Source organism: Thunnus albacares, chromosome 8 (assembly GCF_914725855.1).
Source record: "Thunnus albacares chromosome 8, fThuAlb1.1, whole genome shotgun sequence".
NCBI lineage: Eukaryota > Metazoa > Chordata > Actinopteri > Scombriformes > Scombridae > Thunnus > Thunnus albacares.
In genome coordinates this window covers 32,390,414-32,412,576 of record NC_058113.1, presented here as the reverse complement: position 1 = coordinate 32,412,576, position 22,163 = coordinate 32,390,414, and the positions used below count along the sequence as shown (strand labels likewise).

General features: G+C 37.3%; 1 protein-coding gene across 4 annotated transcripts in view; it reads left to right on the top strand.

The window, feature by feature from the left end:
• Window positions 1-217: 217 nt before the first annotated feature.
• The window catches only part of plekhf2 (pleckstrin homology domain containing, family F (with FYVE domain) member 2), a 36,726-nt gene continuing 14,780 nt past the window's right edge, over window positions 218-22,163 (top strand). For all 4 annotated transcript variants that reach the window (XR_006404521.1, XR_006404522.1, XR_006404520.1 and 1 more), the window contains exon 1: window positions 218-397. The gene's annotated coding sequence lies outside the window, so the exon portion shown is untranslated. The remainder of the gene's footprint in view (window positions 398-22,163) is intronic.

Below are 22,163 nucleotides of genomic sequence, written 5' to 3'. Positions count from 1 at the left end.
AAAAAAGGGGAAAATAAATGAATGAAAACGGGACCAATGAAGGAGAAACACACAAGCAGACAAGGATGGATATGAAGAGGAGAATAGATATGGTTTGTAGACAGAGTGTTGGAATCATTAAAAGTACTTGTAAATAAATAATAATAATTTACTTGAGTAAACTTATTTAGTTCCCTTCTTGCAGCAGGAGTTATCCGCTGAATTGAACAACTCTATGTTCCCGATTGTCCGGTGTTCCCTGAACGCGGCGCTCCGCTGCCATATTGTTGTTGTATTTTCGGGCAGCGGCGGAGTTTCAGCTGCTTGTGAGTTGGAGACACTGCTTTGCTCACTATCTGGACTACAACCGAGCTTCAAGTCACTGTAAAAGTCTCCGGACAACGACAAGTCCCCTCGGGTATGTAGTTCAACTGATTTAAAAGTTGTCTTCTGTTGATGTTCTGTCATACTTTTGCTAGCCTAGCTGAAGCTTGCTACTTTTTTTTTCTCATTCGTGCTAACGCTCGCCAGTTGGCTAACTTACTGAACAGTAGAAACTGTACTTTGACTTTCTCAAAGTCATAACTCAGCGATAAGACAGACGGCTGTTTGAAGTGTTTAACACATGCAAGCAGAGTTGTGTTAACCTCGGCAGAAGTAGCTACGAACGAGCGGTGTTTTGAAGGCTAACTTGCGAGCTAACAGGCTAAAGCTACCGACTGACTCCAGTTTGCCAAACTTGGACTATAACTTGAGAAGTCTTTGATGTATAATAGAGGAAACTTTAAGTCATGTTGCGAACAAGAAGTGTTTTAATATTAAAGGGAGAAAAGTCACTAAGCCTCTGTTGGCTCTTTGAAGCCTGTGGGATAAAGTCATTGAGCTTTATTTATTTATGTCAGGTCAGGACGGACTGGAAACGCACCATTAATCAAGTGTTCCTCAGTTATGCAACGTTAGCTGGATGTATGATTAATATATTACACATTTCCAAGTAGTAGAAAGTGTAAAAATGAGTGGGTTTTTGCCCCACCCACCTGTACGTCTCTGCACACATAACCTCTCATCAGCCAGATGTCCTGACTCAGTTTTGTGGAAGTGAATATGTGTGATCCTGACTGCCAGTGAAACTGCTTCTCCCACAAAAAAGGGGAAGTCTGCCTTCACTGTCAGGTTTGCTGCAGGGTCACACTGGTCGAAATGTGTCAGGACTCTCTAGAGCTGACTGACAGACAATTAATCAGAGGTGTGAAAATGCTAAATATATGCTGGTTTCAGCTTCTCAAATGTGAAGCTTTAACATCACGTTCTGTATCGTAAATGACAATAAACAGAATATCTTTTAGATCAGACTAGTAAACTTGAGCTGCAATGATTAATTGATTAATCTGCAACTATTTTGATAATTTAATAATTGTTTTAGTCTTTTTTTTTTAAAGCAAAACTGCTGGTTTCAGCCTCTCAAATGTGCTGATTTCATGCTTTTCGTTGTCATAAATGATAATAAACTGAATATTTTTGAGTTTTGGACTGTTGATCAGACTAGAAAACTAGAGCTGGAAAGATTCATCAATCAGTTGATTGATAGAAACTTAATTGGCAACTGTTTTGATAATCTAATTATTCTTTAAGTTATTTTTTAAAAGCAAAAATGGTATAAATCTGCTGGTTTCAACCATTAAAATGTGACGATTTTGTACTTTTGTTGTTGTACGTGACAATAAAATGAATATTTGAGGCTTTGATGGAAATTATAACTTTTTCACTATTTTATATTTTATAGACCAAACGATGAATGGTGTTTGTGCCTTTTTAAGGTTAAAGGTCGTTCACATGCAGTCTGCCCCGGTGGTTTTAAGCTTATTATCCATTTACATCCTGTAACATGTTCTAGTTCAACAGAGGAATTCTTCACCCTTTACCCTGTTTTTTTCTTATTCCTGCATTGAAGCTGCCAGTTTATATCAGATCAGAGCTGCAACTACTAGTCGACTGATTGATTAGTCGTCCATCAGAAAGTCAACTTAATACTTTTGTTAACTGAATAATTGTTGTTGTCACTCTTTGAAGAGAAAAAGCCAAATATTTGTCAGTTTCAGCTGCTTGAATGTGAGGATTTGAAGCTTTTCTTTGTCATATGTGATAGTAAACTGATTATTTTTGGGCTGTTGGTCGAACAAAACAAGACATCTGAGACGTCACCTTTGACTCTGAGAACATTTTTCACTATTTTCTGTCATTTTGCAGACCAAACGATTAATTGAGGAAATAAGCAGCAGGTTAATTGATAATTAAAAGAATCTTTAGTTGCAGCACATGGATTGGTTGATTTACAGAAAATTAATTGCCAACAATTTTGATGTTCAGTAAACTATCTGGGTTGTTTATCAAGATGATCTCAGACTACAACTAATCATTATCTACTAATCTGCTGATCATTTTTTAATTAATCAATTCATCAATTAGTCTATAAAAAGTCAGAAAAATCCCGTCATGATTTTCCCAAAACCTTAGTTAACATATGAAAGTGTTTGATTCGTTAGAAAGTTGAAACCCCCCCCTTGAATACTGTGTTTATTTAGATTTATTGATAAGGAAGCCGCTGTTGGTTGCAGCTCAGGTTAAAATGACTCAACAGGAAACCTCACAAACTTACAGGCTGAAATGTGGGCGCTGCTTTTAAACCGTGATGATTCTGAGGAGTTCTGAGAGCACAGAGACACTTTCACAAGCTGAAGTGAGACCGATACTGAAATGTTAGTTTGATAAATAACTAAACACACTGTAGGAGCACATCAGAAACAACCAGACCTCTTCTGATCCGTTTGAAATAAAATAGATACGACACGTCACCTGGAGGTTAAAAAATGTCCTTTTATAAATACATAAACAGACTTTAACAACAGCTAAACGTTTAACGCCGACGCTGAAATTTCACATTGTTCATAATAACCATGACAAATGCAAACCAGCGGCACTTTCTGCAGCCTCCTCTCCCTGTCCTCTCCTCTGCTCCCTGTGTCTGCACACACACACACACACATACACACACACACACACACACACACACACACACACACACACACACACACACACAGACAGCTGCAGAGAGGCCAGTGAATCAGGTAAAAGTGAAAGATAGTTTTAATCAAGTTAACCACAACTATGTTCATGACTGTAAGTGCAGTAAAACCTTTTGTGAGTGAAAAGCCAGTATGTTCTTTATTAAAACACCTGTTCAATGAGCAGAAACATGTAGAAAAGAGACACTTTCATCTGCTTTGCCTGCAGTTTCCGTCCACCGCCGGTATGTTTTACACAACCACGGCTAGCTGGTTAAGCTAATAGCTAATTAGAACTAAAGCTGTATGTCTGTAGTCTGACTGTTGAGCTCAGTTTGCCACGAATCTTTTAAAAAAAAATCTTTTAAATTTAGCTGCTGGTTGAGACAAACCAGCAACTCCTCTCCAGTGAATCACAGCAGCATTTAGCAGCAGAGGGAGGAGGAGGAGGAGGAGGAGGAGGAGGAAGATACTGACTGATGTCTGTGTTCTTCTTTCTCTCTAAACTTCAGTCAGTATTTCCATTTCCAGAAATATTATTTATTTTATTGACATGTTGTTTTTGTCTCCAGTGAGATATTATTGAGTTTATATAGTGACTTTGCTGTTGCTGCCCTGCAAACAATATTTAGTTATATTTAAAATATAAATCATTTCTAATCCTGTTCTGAATGAGGATTACTTCAGGACGTAACGTTTACTTCATCAATGAGTGTAAAAAAACTATAACCAGCGTTGTTTTTTGTCCAAAATGATGTGAAAATGCAGCGTTTTTAGTCAAATAACATCTGCTGTCAAAAGCTCCTTTACATTATCACACACGGCTCGATGTTTATTATTAATAAACCGAACTGGAATATTTCTGAGTTATTTCACTGCTGATGTGTGTAAATATGTCTCCTGACATCATGAACTCTGCTTGATGTCACTTTGATGTGGAAACGTTTATTATATAAAAAAAGGTCAATCATTCATATATTTCATGTATCAATATATTTGCAATTAGTCTATTTTTTTATTGTATTCATGTTTTATTCTCAGTGTTTTGTTATTTTTACTTTGCGTTACAACCATTGTATGTAAAACGCTTTTCAAAGAAATAAACTTAATTAGCTGATCGACAGACAATTAATCTTCAACTATTTACTTCCAGATTCTCAAACAATGTTTTTCTTTGTCACACAGTAAACTGGATATCTTTTGAGTTTGGGACTATTAATTAAATCAAACAAGCCATCTGATCATATATAACTTATTATTTCGGGCTGCAGGTATTTTTCCCAGAACTCCTGACATTTCATACATGATAGTAAACACAATATACTTCACATTCGTCTCATAAAGGTAATTATTTAGTCGTTAAATCAAAAAACGCCTGCAGCCGCTGCCTTTTTATTACCGTCACGTTATTAACTAACATTTAGAAAGTCGACTTATTGACAGTAGTGAATTGATTGAGAATCGTAAGTGATGATAAGACTCAAGATTCTTACATGAATCCATTGTTTCTTCAGCTTTAAGACATTAAAACAGACATTTTTTACTCTATTTTTTTATGTTTTTTTTATAGACAAAACAATTAATTGTGAAAATATTTTGGAGATTAATCAATAATGAGAATAATCGTTAGTTGCAGTTAAGAGTTAAGAGGCAAAGTGAGCCTCTCAGAGTCAAACTGATCACGTCCACAGGAAGAAAAGGTGAAAGGAAACGGTGGCTGAGATATGATCTTAGAATCAAATGTTCTTACATCAAATGTCAAGTCAGTTCAAGTCAGTTTGATTTATAAAGTTACTGAATCATTACAGAAGTTATCTCATGGCACGCTTGTGTCACAGATTCGTCTTCAGGTGATCAGGTCGGCGGCAACATGACGGGTCTTCTGTTTCAGCTGCAGTGAAAAACTAAACCTGCTTACCGTAAACGTTTGTTGTTTGAGCCTTTTAGCGATAAAGCTTTTATCCAGAGCGACTCTGAAGAGTTCAGAGGCTCTTCATGAATGTGAAACTTGTGACCTTTCTGATAAGGAGACTGTTTATGACACTGAGGTGCTGCTGCTTCATATTGCAGAGTGTCAGATCGTAATATTGAAATGTGTTATCATCATCTCACGCCCACCTATCATAGGCCGTGTTTAGAGGAAGATAGCAGGTCTACAGTATATGTCACATAGATGTGGTTTACATTATCTGAAAGCTGGAAGCCTGAAGATTAATTAGAGTTGTTTTTCTAGTCATAAATCTGTAATAAACATTGTGTTTTGTTAGGTGCAAAGTGTATAAGGGCTTAGAACATTATGATGGAAGTATATGATGGACATTTACATGGTTTATTATGTCTCATAAGTTGTTGCAGTAATTTTTTGGGTTGATACCATTTGTTACACATATTTGGTGCAAAATTGAACCATTTTTGACCAGTCGAGAATTGATAAAAATGGTCAAAAATCCCTCAGAACATCACATTAAGACACCAACACCTCGAGGAACACCACAGAAAAATTCATGTTGTGATTTGGTATCAAAAACTTTTGACGTTTGGAGATTTCTGTAAGAATTGCATTTTTCGATGATTGGATGGCGAGCACTTCTGGAAACTGCTCAGACACGACTCTTATTGTCAGTGTACCTATGAAAGCTATACATCCTCTGAATGCTCTCAGTCTCTAGTTTGTGGTTGTAAAGTTTCATGAGGCTGTGATTATCTTAGAGGTCACTATAGGTCATTTTATACAGTGAGGTCAAGTTTCACTACACAATGAAATGGCTACTGGGGGGGACAAACATCATCATCACACATGAATATAATTGGGCTCATTGAATCCACAAGAGTCTCAACTTTACAGTCAGACCAAATTTATGCAACTCCAAGACTGTTTAGGGACCCCAGTATGCAGAAATATTTAAGTACACCATTTTTAGAACAGGCGAAAATAACACATTTACATTTAACACATTTATACCCCTTTGAAAATGACCATGCCAGTTTTTCATTCACCAAATTTTAACCTAACTGTGGAGCCTTATTTAGCTCCCTTCCTGACGAGCTAGCATGACATGGTTGGTACCAATGGATGTCTAAGGTTGTCTAGTTTCATATGAAACCAGTATCTTCACTGTAGCTTTAAAACTTCAAAACGCTCCAACCTCTGAAAGACAGTAACGTCGCCCACGGACGCCGGCGTTCTCCGGGAGGGGAAGACGTTAATACGTCATCTTTCAAGTAATTGTTTTGGTTCTAAAACTGTATAAAATTTTCCAGAGTCCAAGGTGACTTCTTCAAATGTCTTGTTTGCGCTCCAACTAATGATTATTTTCATTATTATCAATTAATCTGCCAATTATTATTTAGTTAATAAAAAGTCAGGTAATCTAATCTGCTGTCATTTCTGTCTGTCTGTACAGTTATATAAAACACAAGAAAAGCACCAAATCTCCACATTTGAGGAGCATGAACCGGAAAAATGTTGGTGTTTTTGCTTAAAAAAAATGACTAAAACATTTATTCAATCATCAAAATAGTCGCAGGTTAAGTTCCTGTTGGATGAATCAACCAATCGTTGTTTTGTCCGACCAACAGTCCAAAGATTGAACGTTTTCATCAATGCAAGCAAAAAAAAAGCTGCAAATTCCCTCAGTAGAGATACTTGGAGCAGCTAATATTTGGCTTTTTTTGCTTGATAAACGACTGAAATGCGAAGCTGATGATCAAAATCGTCGGTTTTAATTTTACGACAGTCGCCCGAACAGTTAATCGATGAATAACTTCAGCACTAAATGGCACCTTGTATTAAAAATGGAAAGTTGAAAGTAGGGCTGCAATGATAAGTCAATTAATCAATCAGTTGCCAACTATTAAATTAATTGCCAGCTATTTGTATAATCAATTAATCGTTTGGAGTCATTTTTCAAGATAAAAATGTCCAAATTCTCTGGTTCCAGCGTCTCAAATGTGAATATTTTCTGGTTTCTTTAGTTTTCTATGACAGTAAACTGAATATCTTTGAGTTGTGGACAAAACAAGACATCTGAGGACGTCATCTCAGCTACCATTTTCTGACATTTTAAAGACCAAACAACCAATTCCAACTAAAGATAATGAAAATAATCATTAGTTGCAGCCCTAGTTGAATGTTTACATAACCTGACACAGTTACACATATCATACGCTTATCTTATCTTATATTATCAGTATGGTGTGGAAATAGTTACAAAACCCAGGAATAGGTGCCAGTTTTTTTTTTTAATTTTTGAATTTACTCTGCTGTGTTTGGCAGCAAATCACGGTCTTCACCTAAAACTGACTCAGAAGGAGAATAAAGCGTAGTTCCCTAGAAGACCGAAAGCAGGCGGCTGGCACCCAGTCGTTTGTTCCTGGGTGGGAAATAACCTTCAGCTTACTCAGATGTAAATGAAGAACTAACAGGGAACCTCTAGATATCGACTCCAGGAAAGGAAACTTATCACTTTCCATTTCTAGTCCCTGACCAGAGCAGCTGGGACGTTACAACACACACTTTCCGGCAGATAATTATGATTTAACAGCCGCTTTAGCTGTCGGACGAGGCTGAGAGTTTCCCACTGACGTCTTTCTTCTTCTTCTTTGTGTGTCAGCGAAGTAAAACTAGTTCTCCTAGAGCTGATGAGGGCGAGGCAGAGATAAATGAACGACCTGACAGGTATCACTCCCCACCTCCTCCACCTCCTCCTTTCACTCTCCCAGTACAGGATGTGTGGTCTGGCTTCTTGTGTAATCCAACACCAAGCCCCATAATCCAATGTCTCTGTTTATAAATGGATGCGGATTACAAGCATAAGAAGAGCAGCAGCGTTTCCTCTGTGACACGTCACCTAGCTCGCAGGTAAACAGCTTACCTGTGAGTAGGGAGCGCTTGATTGATGAAGTCGTTTTTCAAGCGAAGGTGCCAAATATTCTCTGGTTTTAACGCTGCGATGTGAAGACTTTCTGCTTTTCTTTGGCTCATATGTCAGTACATGAATATCTTTTGGTTTTGGACAGTAGTTCCCAGCAGGTCTTGCCTCAGGGTCCAGATATCCTCTTAGACATCAGGTCATGTCCACACATTGAACTTAACACCGTCCTCCATCCATTCTACCCGTCAGAGGATTCAAACCTACGACCTTCTTGTTGTGAGGAGACGGAGCTAAACACTGCTGCTCCTATACAACATGAAGCTTCAGACTCAATAAAAGAAGCTTTGCAGCAAATGAGTGACAACCGGGCATACGAAGAACTAGGGCTGCAACTAACCATCTGTCGATCATTTTCTCAACTGATAGATTAGTTGATTGGTCTTTAAAAAGTCAGAAAATGGTGAAAAATGTCAGTCACTGTTTCCCAAAAAGTCAAGAAGACGTCCTTAAATGTCTTGTTTTGTCCATAACTCAAAGATATTCAGTTTACTGTCATAGAGGACTAAAGAAACAAGAAAATATTCACATTTAAGAAGCTGCAATCAGATAATTTGGACATTTTATCTAAAAAAAAATTACTCCAAGCAATTAATCAGTTGTCAAAATAGCTGGTTATTAATTTAATAGTTGGCAGCTCATTGATTAATCGACTAATAGTTGCAGCTCTTTGAGGCAGCATTTTAGCAAGAGTGTGACATCAGGGCTTAAAAATGAAAATGATAAAGAGAAGAAGAGTCAAAACTTTACAGCAATCAGAAGGTTTCTTCTTCTTTTGTTGTGTTCACTGTCAGTTTCGTTCAGCCTGTTGTGGAGGAAACTTCTTCTCCGTCTCTGGAAAGATTGCTACAGTCACCCGACGCGAAAGGCAAGCAGTCACATGACCCACAAAGCCGGCATCAATAGGTTACTTAAACTGTAAAGCTGCTTGTTGTAGCGGCGCTACCAACTAGGAAGCAGGAAATGGTACTAAAAATAAAATAAAAGTGTTCTTCTGGAAACTTAATTTATTTGTTTGACCTACCAGTTGGGAACCACTGCTCCAAGAAACTGTGAATTTTTATTTTATCATTTTATCAACTGCAACCAATGATTATTTTTGATTATTATTGATTTATCAGCTGATTTACTTTCACAATTAATTTCTTGGTCTATAAAACATCAGAAAACGGTGAAACGTGTTTATTACAATTTCCAATGTTTCAGATGTCATGTTTGTCCAAACCAACCCTCTAAAACCCGAAGATAAAACTTTTTAAAATAATGTAAAGAGAAGTAAAGAAAATGGCAGAAAATTCTCAAATGTAAGAAGCTAAAACCAGCAAACACAGAGTTTCCCATATATTCATTCTGCAGCGTCGCACCGCAGAAAAGTGACTGTGAACGTGAGCGAAGGGAAAGGTTAACAGGAAGTTATCAGTCAGTCAGTAAATGTACAGTACAGATCACAGCGTGTCAGTTAATTAATGCTGCAGCTCCTCAAGACCAAGCGGCAACCTCCGGGGCTGTAAAATGAAGCCAATGTGGAAGTGCCAGAAACTCCAGTTCCTTGAACGGCCACTTGAGGCTCCAAAAGTGAGTCAATCCCCATAGACCCCCATGTTAAAATGTCCAACTTTACAGCAGAAATAAACATGTTTACAGTCTGGTACAAACAACGGTTTTGGTCTCTGTAGCTAATTTCTCCTTTCATGACAACTGTACGGGGGGTGAATTTTTTTATAACTCACCCGTTTAAATTTTATTAAGCCGTAAAGTTCTGCATAATGAAGGACATGGCTGCTTTGAGTGACAGGTCTGCCAGCTGCTAGGTGGCTTGTTTCAGCCATTTGGCCCGCCTCTTTGCCCATTTTTGATTGGCTGGAAGTTAAGCAGAGTCATGCACTGCCAAGATGGCGACGGCCGGAGCGGCTCACTCTTCAGAAACCAACGAGTGACGTCACGCGTCCATATTTTTATACAGTCTATGGTCCAAACCAAGAAAAGTCTGTTGTTTCCTCAGCTGCAGGAAAAGTGAAGGGGATTAGCCTAACCTGACGAGGCTCACTTAAGGTGGACTGGACTTTAAGGCGGACCAGCTGTTCTCATTTCAGTGTCAATCTCAGTTGCTCTTAAACAGAGAACAGAGAAATGTCCGGCAGCCTCCCGTTCAGTATCTACACTTCTCTTTTTTTTTATATATCTGGTCACGTTCAGCATTACTCAACATTAATCTAAAATGCAGCATTTCATAGTATGTTAGAGTTTCATTTCTCTGTTTCTCACGTTGCCTCAGAAGAGTTTTTCTTTTGTTTTGGTTTGTTTTTGTAGCTTGCCTCCTTTCTGTTGTTTCTGCTGATGCACGCCGTGCCTGTTTCCTTTCATCGTTTCACAGCACACACACTCTCTCTCTCTCTCGCTCGCTCTCGCCTGTTGGCCAACATTCAGTCTGACAACGAAATGACTTTTAGCGCCTGTGTGGCTCCGCTGGATCTGCACGACTGACGAGACAACGACAAGTATAACCAGGATATGAATGTCATGTCACAGAGCTTTCAAAGAGACAGAGAGAGAGGTTTAATGTGGAAAATGCATATTTATTAAAGAGATGGAATATATATTTTTATATTATGCCATACATTGCCATAATGAGTCCAGTTTCTGTCCATTTGTTTGTATATATGAGGCACAAACAAAAAAAATCACCAAGTTTAAAGTGAATAAAAAGTGCTCACCTGAACATCCACTTTTTTGTAACTTTTAATCATCCAGGGAAGTTTAATTGAAAGTAATGTTGTATTTTTGCGATCATATTCACACAGTTAAGGTGAGGACATGCTCGTAACTGGAGCTGCAACAATAAGTCCATCGCCAGAATATTAATTGGCAGCTATATTGATAATCAAATAATCAAAAACTCCAAAAAAAAAAAAAAAATCTGCTTTTTGCAGCTTCTTGAATGTGCAGATTTCAAGCTTTTCTGCGTCCTACGTGATCGTAAACTGAATACTAATATATGAAAACATTTTTTTTGATAGTTGACCAGACAAAACAGGACATTTGAAGACGTCACCATGAGCTCTAATAAATTATAACAGGTGTTTTTTCACTTTTTTCTGATATTTTATAGGCAAAACAGTCAGTTAGTCAGATTACATCTGGAGGAGAAAGTGATTCTAGCTGTTTGTGAGAAGGAAAAGGACACACGTCTCATTCGTACGTATGAAAAGTGACTGAAGAATTAAATAAAACGTTCTCACCTCTCCCCACCTGGACAACCACTGTGTGAAGTGATCGTTAGTTGGGAAAAATTACAGCTTGTCAGATAAAGTCCCCCTCAGTTCTGACGCTTTCCAACCACCTGCAACCTTTAGGAGACAGTGTCGACATTTTCTGACATTTTATAGATCAAACGACTAATCGATTAATTAACAGATGAATCTATAATGAGAGTAATTGTTAGCTGCAGCTCTTCATTCATTCATTCATGATTATCTTTGGACTGTTTCTGACATTTTTGTAAATAAAACAATTCTTTAATTAATTGAAGAAACAATCAGTTGCAGTCCAGGTCAAATACTTTATAATTTGACATGTCATACGGTAAATATCATTTTAAATATCGCAATTAAAATCACATAACAGTATCACATATTTGACTATATTTAGCCAAATCTCTGGTGTCAGTTTGGTTTCCTTTTGCGCCGACAGCGGCGGTGATGATGTGTCACAGTGAAAACTTAAAAGAGCAAAATCAGAGAACAGAACCAGTTGAAGGAAGTTAAGTAATGAACTCTGATATTTCAGCCAATAGAAAGTCTTGACTGCTGAACTGGAAACATGCAGTTAACAGGAAGCTCATGTCTCACATGACTACATCTCTCTGCAATTCTATTGAATTACTTCAACCGTGACTGTGACAACTCTGGATTTGTGTCGTAAAGACTCTCTCAGGTAAGAGCTGACTGATCAGTCTATAAATTATTAAGGTTGACAGATGGAAAGAAGTCACAAACTGAACTTTATCATCGTTTAATATTTCTAAAAGTGAAGGTTTTCGGTCTATAAAACAAAAAAAATGTCTGTCACAGTGTCCAAGAGCACAAACTGATGTCTTCATGTCTTGTTTTATGTGACCAACAGTCCAAAAACGCCAAAATATTCAATTTACAACAATAAAAGCACCACAAACAGCAGCACATTGGGACATTTGAGAACCAGGAGCCATCAAATGTTGTTTTTGCATGAAAAATATCTTAAATGATTATCAAAATTGTTGCCGATTAATTTTTTTTTTGATTGACTAATTGATTAATTGCAGCTCTACCCAACAACTCCAGCAGAGTGATGCATCTTCTTTGTAGCAGATCGTTAATTTTAGATCTTGTTTCTCCTAAAATTAACTTTTGTCAAGTGAAGACAATCGTATTGTAAGTAGGTTGTGGTGAGAAGAAGTAGGTGTCAAACCACAGCAGCTTGACATTTATGTCCTTCTCTGGAAATGCAAAGACTTATTTTGAAAAGGTGTGAAGTGTTGTTGGTGTCTCTGGTTACAGCAGATGCAGTTTGAATATTTTTTAATGGTTTCATTGTACAACAGGAGTTAAAGTACAAAAGAAAACAGTGCAAATAATAAAAAACTGGATGCTTTACTGATTCACAGCATCAATAACATAAAGATTTGTGTGATTTAGTGTTTTACACTAACATTTTCTAAACTTCTGAAGGGGAGGATTATCGAGATATTATCATTAATTGCAATTATTTTGGCAGGATAATCGTGACATGAAATTTTCATATCGTTCAATGTCTAACAGTCACAGAACTAATAACAAGAAAGTGCAGCACGAGAGTCTAAACTGTGTTTGAGGTAAATTAATCATTAAATACTGTAAAATGTCACTTGGCTGCATCATGGTCGCAATTCTTCATAAAAAAGTACAAATCTCTGGAAGTAGAAAGACTTATTTTGAAAAGGTGTGAAGTGTTGTTGGTGTCTCTGGTTACAGCAGATGCAGTTTGAGTATTTTTTAATGGTTTGATTGTACAACAGGAGTTAAAGTTAAAGAGAGAAAGTACAAAAGAAAACAGTACAAATAGTAAAAAACTGGATGTTTTACTGATTCACAGCATCAATAACATAAAGATTTGTGTGATTTAGTGTTTTACACTAACATTTCCTAAACTTTTGAAGGTGAGGATTATCAAGGTAATATCATTAATCGCAGTTATTTTGGCAGGATAATCATGACATGAAATTTCAATTTCAATGTCTAACAGTCACAGAACTAATAACAAGAAAGTGCAGCACGAGAGTCTAAACTGTGTTTGAGGTAAATTAATCATTAAATACTGTAGATTTTCCACCAGAGAGCAAAGACAGGTTGATTTTTCATCAGTAAAATGTCACTTAGCTGCATCATGGTCGCAATTCTTTATAAAAAAAACAACAAATCTAAGTGATCAGTATGAAGATTGTTTATGTATCTACATTTAAAAACAATGCTATCAGCCAATATATCGTTATCAGATGTCAAATATGTTTATCAGCATCGGCCTTAAAAACTACAGTATCAGTCAGGCTTCAGTTGTTAGATCTTCTTCTGCATTTTTAACTGTGTCAACAGTTCAGCTTGTTGCAGGTTTAAATATCTTTAATCATAATTTTTCTTCTTTAGCTGCTGTAATTATTTCATTTTTACTGTCATATTGAAATCCAGAAGATTAGAGCTTGTTGGACTGTTGGTCAGATTAAAATTAGCAGTTTGAAGACGTACCTCCAGGCTCTCGGCTCAGATGGTCACTTGTCATTACTTCTGAAATAAATAGTGAATATATGATGAAAATAATTATTAGTTGCAGAGTTAAACATAACGTTTTTTTCCCCCACTGGCCGACTTGGTCAGAAGATCAGAGTTTTACCGTCCCGGCAGTCAAAAGATGAAAATTTCATTTTTTTTCATAATTTTGGTGATTTATTAGACATAATATGTACAACAGTGATAGTTATTTATATTAATTATTAAGATTTGATGTTGATATATTACACAAATATACAAAATATAAAATCAGGCACATATTGGATCAGTAAATGAACGGTGTATAAATGTAAGTTTCTCCATATTTTGTGTACAGAATTTATGATAACATTACAGGGAGTATGTATGTCCTGGATAATAAACTCAATTAAACAAATTATTATTAACAACATTAATAATTAATAAATGCTGAGCGATCTGCAGAAATGTTCTAACAGTGAGAGACAGAACATCATGTTTTTTGTTTGTGTTCACTCTGGGTTAAACCCCCGGTTAGTTACTTAAGGTTTAAACCTTTATTAACCACAGTTAACAGACAAACAGAGCAACAGCTGTAATATCTGCACTTCAGGAGAGATTTCAGAGCCACAGAGATGAAAACTACACCTCAATAATGTCATAAAAACCCTCCTGATGATCAGCAGCAAACATTTTGTTAGTTTTTAACTAAACTGTACATGTTGTCATTGATAAACCTTTGTGATTAACACTTGAACAGAGAGCTGTGTGTCTATAAACATAACTACGTAGCGAGGATGCTAACAGGCTAGCGAGTCAGCCGGCAAACTGTACAAAACAACACAGTCGCTGTTTTCCACCCAGGAGGAAAATAGAAAGCATCTCTTCATTTTTGGAGCTTTTGCTGACATTTTTTTTCAAGCACAGGTGTTACACTGTGTTTGGTGACCCATCAGATTCAGCGGTAAGAGGCTAGCAGGCTAAGAGTGCAGCCGTCCCCATGTGTATTTCATAGGGCTGTAGTCTCCTGGTCGACTGGTCGATTAGTTGGTCGATATGCTCTCGTCCGTCTGCGACTAATCGATTAGTTGAAGATTATGTACGATTTCAGTTGACCAAGATTTTCTTTGGTTGACTACAGCCCTAGTATTTCAACGAATAACGAGGCATTTCATTGGCCAGACTCTGATTGGCAGATTGGCGGCTAATCAGCTCGCCCTGCATAAACTTTTACTGGCTCCGGGCCATCGGGTTGTTGGTTATGTTGAACCCTGAGTTGAAGCCACTAATATAAAACACTGAACATGTTTTGTAAAAGTTCATATTCTGATCATTAGAATTCAGGTTTTGTCTGAGTTCAAAGCCTCCAGCTGTGTTTTCTCTTGTATTTGGATTGAGTGGGAGTCAACGAGCTCGAGGGATTGAGCTAAAGTGATTTTTGAAAAATATTTGTTTTCATGGTGAGTGCAGAAACACTCTGAAATGACCATAAAGTGGTGGGAAAAAATGTCCGGTCCAAGCTCTCTGCTACCTGTCGGGTTATTTGCATTGGAAAGGCTCAAAGTCTGATCTGCTGCACAGAGAACGAGGGAAACAGACGGAGGCCTGTTCAGAGCGCATTCCTCTGAAACGCCACCCTGTTAGTCTCGTTTTTAACACACACTGAGCTACAAGCTGTGCCACTTTAATGTTGTTAGTCTGTGTGTGTTTTTAATCACAGACCAGGAAAACCTCTTTGCTCTGAAAGGTTACAGAGGCTGCTAAGTTTTTACCGTTTACTCACTGGAATGTTTTACCAGCCAATTAGCTTCCTTTCATACCTGGAAATCACTGTGACACATCGTGTTCAGCTCTGTGATTAATATGTCAGATTAATTCTTGACTAATATGAGCACGTTTTTAGACTGAAATCTATATATTTAAACATGTAGTTACGTCATGGATTATTAAGTTTCCTCAAGCATTTTGTCAGATTGGGAACATCTGGACAGCTTGAAGCACAGATCAACAGTAAAACTCAGATTAGTAATCAGACTTCTGGGTTTAATTAGAGCTGAAACAGTTTTTCAATTAATCACCAACTATCTAGATAACTACGGATGTGCTGATCAACTCTGATCTGATATTTATATTTACTTAAATGTGATCAAATGTGTATCTAAGACATAGAAATAACTTTTTTTCTGCTGACTATTTTCATGATTGATCGATTAATCATTTGGTCAATAAAACATCAGAAAATAGTGAAAAACACACATCACAACATCCTGGAGTCCAAGGTGACGTCCTCAAATGTCAGATTTTATCCAACCAAGTAGCACCAAAAAACCCCAAAATATTACATTTACAGTAAGACCAAGAAAAGCATCACATTCTCAGACTGAGAGCCTTTAACAACCAAATATTTGGCATTTTTGCTTGAAAAACTATTATTCAGTTATCAAAATAGTTGCTGATTAACTTTCTGTCCATCTTATAATCAATTAAGCGACTCATCGTTGCAGCTCTAGCTGACACATCTTATTTTTTACGAGCTACTTGATCCACATAATGAAGAAAATGAAATCTATTACGTATATAAGTGTCAATTTGACATCACGATCCGCTAGAAAGAAGACATCTCACTCTCGTGGTGATTCAGTGATGTAACAGAGTGAAGGTTCGTCCAGCACAAACACTCTCTGACAGGTTTGAACGATGGCTTGCAAAAAGCTTAAAACTGACAACAAACACATTTTAATTCTGGCCTTAACATTAATGAGTGACAGCTGATATGACTCAGCTAAAAATGAGAAACTGCTACTTGAATGTTTTCTACACTAAACTAATGATTATTAGTTTTTCAACCTTTTTCACATTCACACATCAAGTTTTTAGCTCCTTACCAACTCCTGAGGGAAATATCTGGCTCTTTAGCTGCTAAATGCTCCACTATGTTCACCAGCTAGTCTACAGCTAACTGTGTCTGTTTGCCTTTTGATGCTGAGCAGGTAGTGTACAGCGGCTTTTTACAGCTTTTGCTCTGAAAACGACACTATGAGAGCGCTGAGAGTGAACCAAAACAGTAAAGTTGCAGCCAGACAGATAAACAACGAGCTGAAAGTCACTATAAAGCTCCGTAAAGCTTCAGAGAGGAGCTGCAGAGTCACTGATAATTCTCTGTAGGTTCATCACTGAATTTTTTGATAAAGGTCTTGCGAACAACAACAACAAAAAACTTGCTGCTTTCTTAATATTAGTAAGTGCTTACGTGAATTCTGACTTATAGCCCCATTTTTCCCAGAGTCTGAAAAAAATGACTCATAATGGTCACTGGATTTGTGACCAATATGAGTCATTTTTTCTATATATATATATATATATATATATATATATGTGTGTTGAAGGTTTTCAGTTGTTGCCCCAAAACACATACGACACACCCACACACACAGAAAGAGATCATTTTTTTGACAACTGTATTGTATTTTTCCTGACTTTCACACATAATTTGAGTCAGATTTGTTGTAATGTATTGATCTGTCATTGACTCTTTTCTTTACATGCCATCTCTAGTCAATATACTTGTCCAGGCTGCTGAAGTTTTTTCTATATCTGGGAAATAAAGGATGAAACTTTCAAGATAGAATATTCTCTGGAAAACTAGAGAACAGGAGAAATGATGCTCTGTGGTTATATTTCACCCAGTCAGTTTTCCTGGGAATCCTCTACACGTTTTAACATGTTTGACCAATCAGATTGCCAGACTGCCCAGCTCATACAGTTAATCTGTTTGAACCTGTACATATGAGTGACTGATTAATCCGCCCGGCTGCTGACAGTGAAAACAGAAGCGAGAACGGGACTGAAATACTTGCGCCGGCTGCAGCTTTCCCCAGACTGAACAACAATCTCAGCAAAATAAAGGAGTGATACTACTGCGAGATAACTTTATCATTTTGGCTTATTTTCCCCCCACAAAACCTACAGTCATAATGCTCAAGCGCCTAAGTTATTGTAATGATTAAGTGTCCAGAAAGCATTTATTTGGGCACCACGCCCTGAAACTGAAACTAACAGCTGCCTGTAAAATGTCCTGATTCTGACATTTGCAAATTCCTGTCACCGACAAAAAGGGTTTTCATACTAATGTTGAGCAGAAAGACAAAAAATCAGATGCTACAGCTTGTAACCTTCATACAGTTACAGTTTGATTTGGTGCTACAACTAACGATTCTTTTATCGATTTTAATCTGTTGATTATTTTCTCAATTAATCGATTAGTTGTTTGGTCCTTAAAATGTCAGAAAATGGTGAAAAGTCTCAATCAATGTTTCCCAAAACCCAAGATCACATCCTCAAATGTCTTGTTTTGTCCCGACCAACAGTCCAACAGCCCAAAGATATTTAATTTATTATCAAAGGAGACTGAAGAAACCAGAAAATATTCACATCAGAGAAGCTGGAATCAGAGAAATTGGACATTTTCTCAAAATGATTAATTTGTTATCAAAATAGATGTCAATTAATTTAATAGTTGGCAAATAATCAACTATTACATGTGTTTAAAGTCATCTGAAGCCGTCATTGTCACAGTGACTCGACTAAGCTTCGGTCATGAATCATTGATTTATTTCTATTCACATCCTTAAATGACTATGATGACAGTTTGCATCAATAAACAAGGACTTTATCGCCTCCTGGTCTCCTATTGGTCAATGATTAACCAGAAATGGACATAACAACAAAGTTATCATTAACTAGAGTTTTGTCATTTGACAACTTTCCAGCCTCTGAAATGTGAATATGTTCTGCTTTCTCTCTTTAATATCATTGTAAATTGATATCTTTGTGTTTTGGACTGTTGAAGACATTTGAAAGCATCGATTAGGAAGCTGTGATGGGCATTTTCCATCATTTTCTAACATCATGTAGACTAAACAAAAAAAATAATTGACAGATTAATTAAGGAAAATAATAATATATTCCAGTATTACTGTCTGTTGTCTAGTGTAGGAAATGGATTTCATACTTAAATGATTGATTATCATCCTTAGAGTCTGCAGGCAAAAAAGTAAAATTTCAAGGAAGTACAGACAGTTGTGACCTTAGATTTTTATTTAGCCTGTTGAAATGTGTCTCTTTCATCTACAAAGTCTACTTTCATGAAGAGGAAGGTGCGGATGAAGATGAGGACGTTTGTGTTTAAGCTGTAAGTCAGTTTAGACAGATTTTACTGTGTGTCAGCGCAGGAAACTGGAAACAAGCGCAACATATTAAAACAGTGACTCTGAGTACTTTGTCACAGAGGGTTTGGCAACCAGATATTTCATCAAAAGTTGTTGTAAAGATTAGTCCACTTCCAGTTTCCTCATGTCTACTGGAAGTCATGGTTCTCATGAGGTCAGCGTGTGGCCTTTTTAAAGGGTGAAGGATTTCATTAGGGAGGCGTTTAATCAGCGTTTAGACAGCTGAGGTCACGAAGGAGCAACTGCTCTTAACTTCTGAGAAATGTAATGTATTTTTATCCATGCAAATACATGCAACTAATGAGTGTTTTCATTATCGATTAATCTGCCACAGATCACATAATTAATTATATAATTCCTTACAGCCTAAGCTCATCGAATGTCCAACACTTCAAAACCCAAAGATAAGATATTAATTAATTAATTAATTAGATATTAATTAATTTTAAAACCCAGAACCATCAAATGTTTGGCTTTACTTGAAAAAATGACTTAAACTATGATCTGATAGTTGCAGATTAATTTTCTATAGATCAATTAAGGGCTGCAAACAGCCAAGTGGAACACAGACAGGTGTTCTACTGTTTTTACTGGACTGTTTCTTTTCACACTCACTTCCTGTCTTAAGTATTTAGTCTGTGGCACCGCCTGAGGCTGCTGATTGGCTAGTTTTCCTCTCACAAAACCTGTAAGAGATGCGCAGGGCTACATAGGAGGAAATACTTAGTCTGGTAAACAACTGTCTACCTCAGTCGAAAACTTAACTACCTTGTCAGAGGAAGTAGGCCAGTTGTTGTTTTTGTTTTGTTTACATTTTTATTGTTATTTGCACTGCTTTGTGTTTTGTTCAGCAGGCGAGGAGAACCTGTAATTCTTCTCTATTTTAATCAGTCAGTTATTGTTGTTGGAAACTGAGGGAGCATTGTCATAGATAGGCCTATTTTTATCTGTTTTTATGAAATGTAGGCTCATCCTCATCCAGCCCAGACACCACTACTCGCTCTTGATTGATTAATAGACTACTCTTGTTGCAACTCCAGTATATTTGCAGCATTTGTTTTGTAAGAGATATTGGGAGCATTAAGGTGAAATAACTGATATGGTAATTATTCCCTTCTTAGAGCTCATATTACACTAACAACCCTGACATTTCAGAAGTAGAGAGAGCACTGATGTCTCCCTGTAGCTGAACTGTCATTTATCATGAGGTTTGGTCTGTTATTACTCTGATTATTACCCTGGACCTGCCCCACATCACTGTGGTTTTTAACCTGTGTTAGACGCCTCTGTGGACTCTTTGAGAGCAGAGTGTTAATGTGATTCGAGGCTGAGAAAACCGTTTTCACTCTTCCTGCATACCAACGCGGACTGCGACAAAGTATGAAAACAGGTCAGGAACTGATTAGAGTGAAGAGAAAACCTTGTGTCATTCTCAGTGCGTATATCATATCATCTCCAGATGTGTCTCTCAGATGCTCCCAGACCTGCATGAAGCCTAATATCCTCTAATTGAACCTTTCTCCCAGGTTAAAGAGTTGTCGAAACGCAAAGTAGTCATATTACACGCCGTTTAATTAAAGAGTCAAAGCTGCTTTGTGAAGAAAGACGTGTGTTATTTTCCCATCCAGAGCAGGAAATTACCTCCAGCCAGATACCAGTAAATGAAATATGTCGTCCTACAGGAGGAAGAGTTAATCACCGTTATTATGAGTCTGTGTGAAACTGGACAGATGAGAAGAAACTCTCTCTCTCAACAGTCTTAGGCCGCATTTACACTACATGCCTTGATGCCTATATCCGATTTTTCTGACCGCTTGTTTACATCTACGTATACAAGCTTAACATTTGAAACAACTCGCACGTGTAAACGACGACGTGAAAATAACGTTATACGTCATTAAAATGCGAAAAAGTAGAAGACAGTCGCATTTTCAGTGACGTGTGAATATCCGATCTGTCCGTTTAGATGACAGTCGCCTCGGCAGATATCCGATTACTATCAGATTTATTTCCACATATGTTTGAGGCTCGAAACGGATCTGAGAATATGTGATTCCATGTGCTTTTTCTCCTGTTTACACGTTCATAATACATATCTGATCTGTGCCACACGGAGGCAAAAATGGCGGCCCAAGTGACCAAAGTGTATCGAGAGAAAGACTGCTGTAATCAAAACTCAATATGACGGTGTTTTTGATGCATAAATGTCATATTTTTGTTGGTATTCCTAATAGAAGCACTAATAATAAGTCGTGGTAATAATGATAATAAGTGCAGCAAACATCCTGTTTCCAGTAAGCAGATTTTGTGCCACTGGTTTCTGTTATTTGTTGCGTAAAACCACAATAATCTGTTTGTTTGTTTTTGTTTTTTTTTTTAAAAAAAAATCCAATTTCAGCTTGGTTAACAGGTGGGAACATTGGTTCAGTTTTCATATCGTCACCTCTCACAGCAGATTAACCTCCAATCCGTTTATCTGCGCCCGTCTTCACACCGCAGCTGCGTAATCCTGTGTATAGACAGAAGATGTTGTTGACACATTGCGGCGGGGGCAGTTGAGTTCGGGTCGGTCACAGGCTGATAAGAGCTTCTTAAAGGAGGATCTCTTTTTTTATCAAGGCCTGTCCAGATTCATTTTAGTCAGATGCTGTATGTTTGTGTATCTATAAATACTTGACCAGGAGTGAGATACTTCATTATTAATCATAAAAAGTCAAGTAAAACCCCTCCGAGTAGAATAGTGCTCCTTTATTCTCCCTCCACAGCAGAGCAGCAACTCTAGAAATACCTGTTTTTATCCATGCTGGCAGTGTGATGTTACTCTGTTTGGCACGTTCATGTTCAGAATGAACTGTTATCACTTTGATGATCCTCTGAAATTGTGACCCGATGGCCTCTAGAGGGGAAAGTCAATTTATCCAATACTCAAAACTAATGACATCCCTTTACTTAGTGTTAAATGCTAATTAGCAAATGTTAGCATAAAACCTAGTTTTCATGGGTCTATTCAGTGAGAAAAAGGGGAATTTGAATCTCACACACATTAAATTGGTTAGAAGATTATTATCCCCAGTCTGTCACGGTGGTGACATGCATGTAAGTAACTGGTTTACACCCAGTAAGATGACAAACCTGGTTACTGTAATCGTGGTAGAGGATTAGAGAAACCTTTTTATTCCTCAGGTGGATTTCTCTGTCATGTATAAC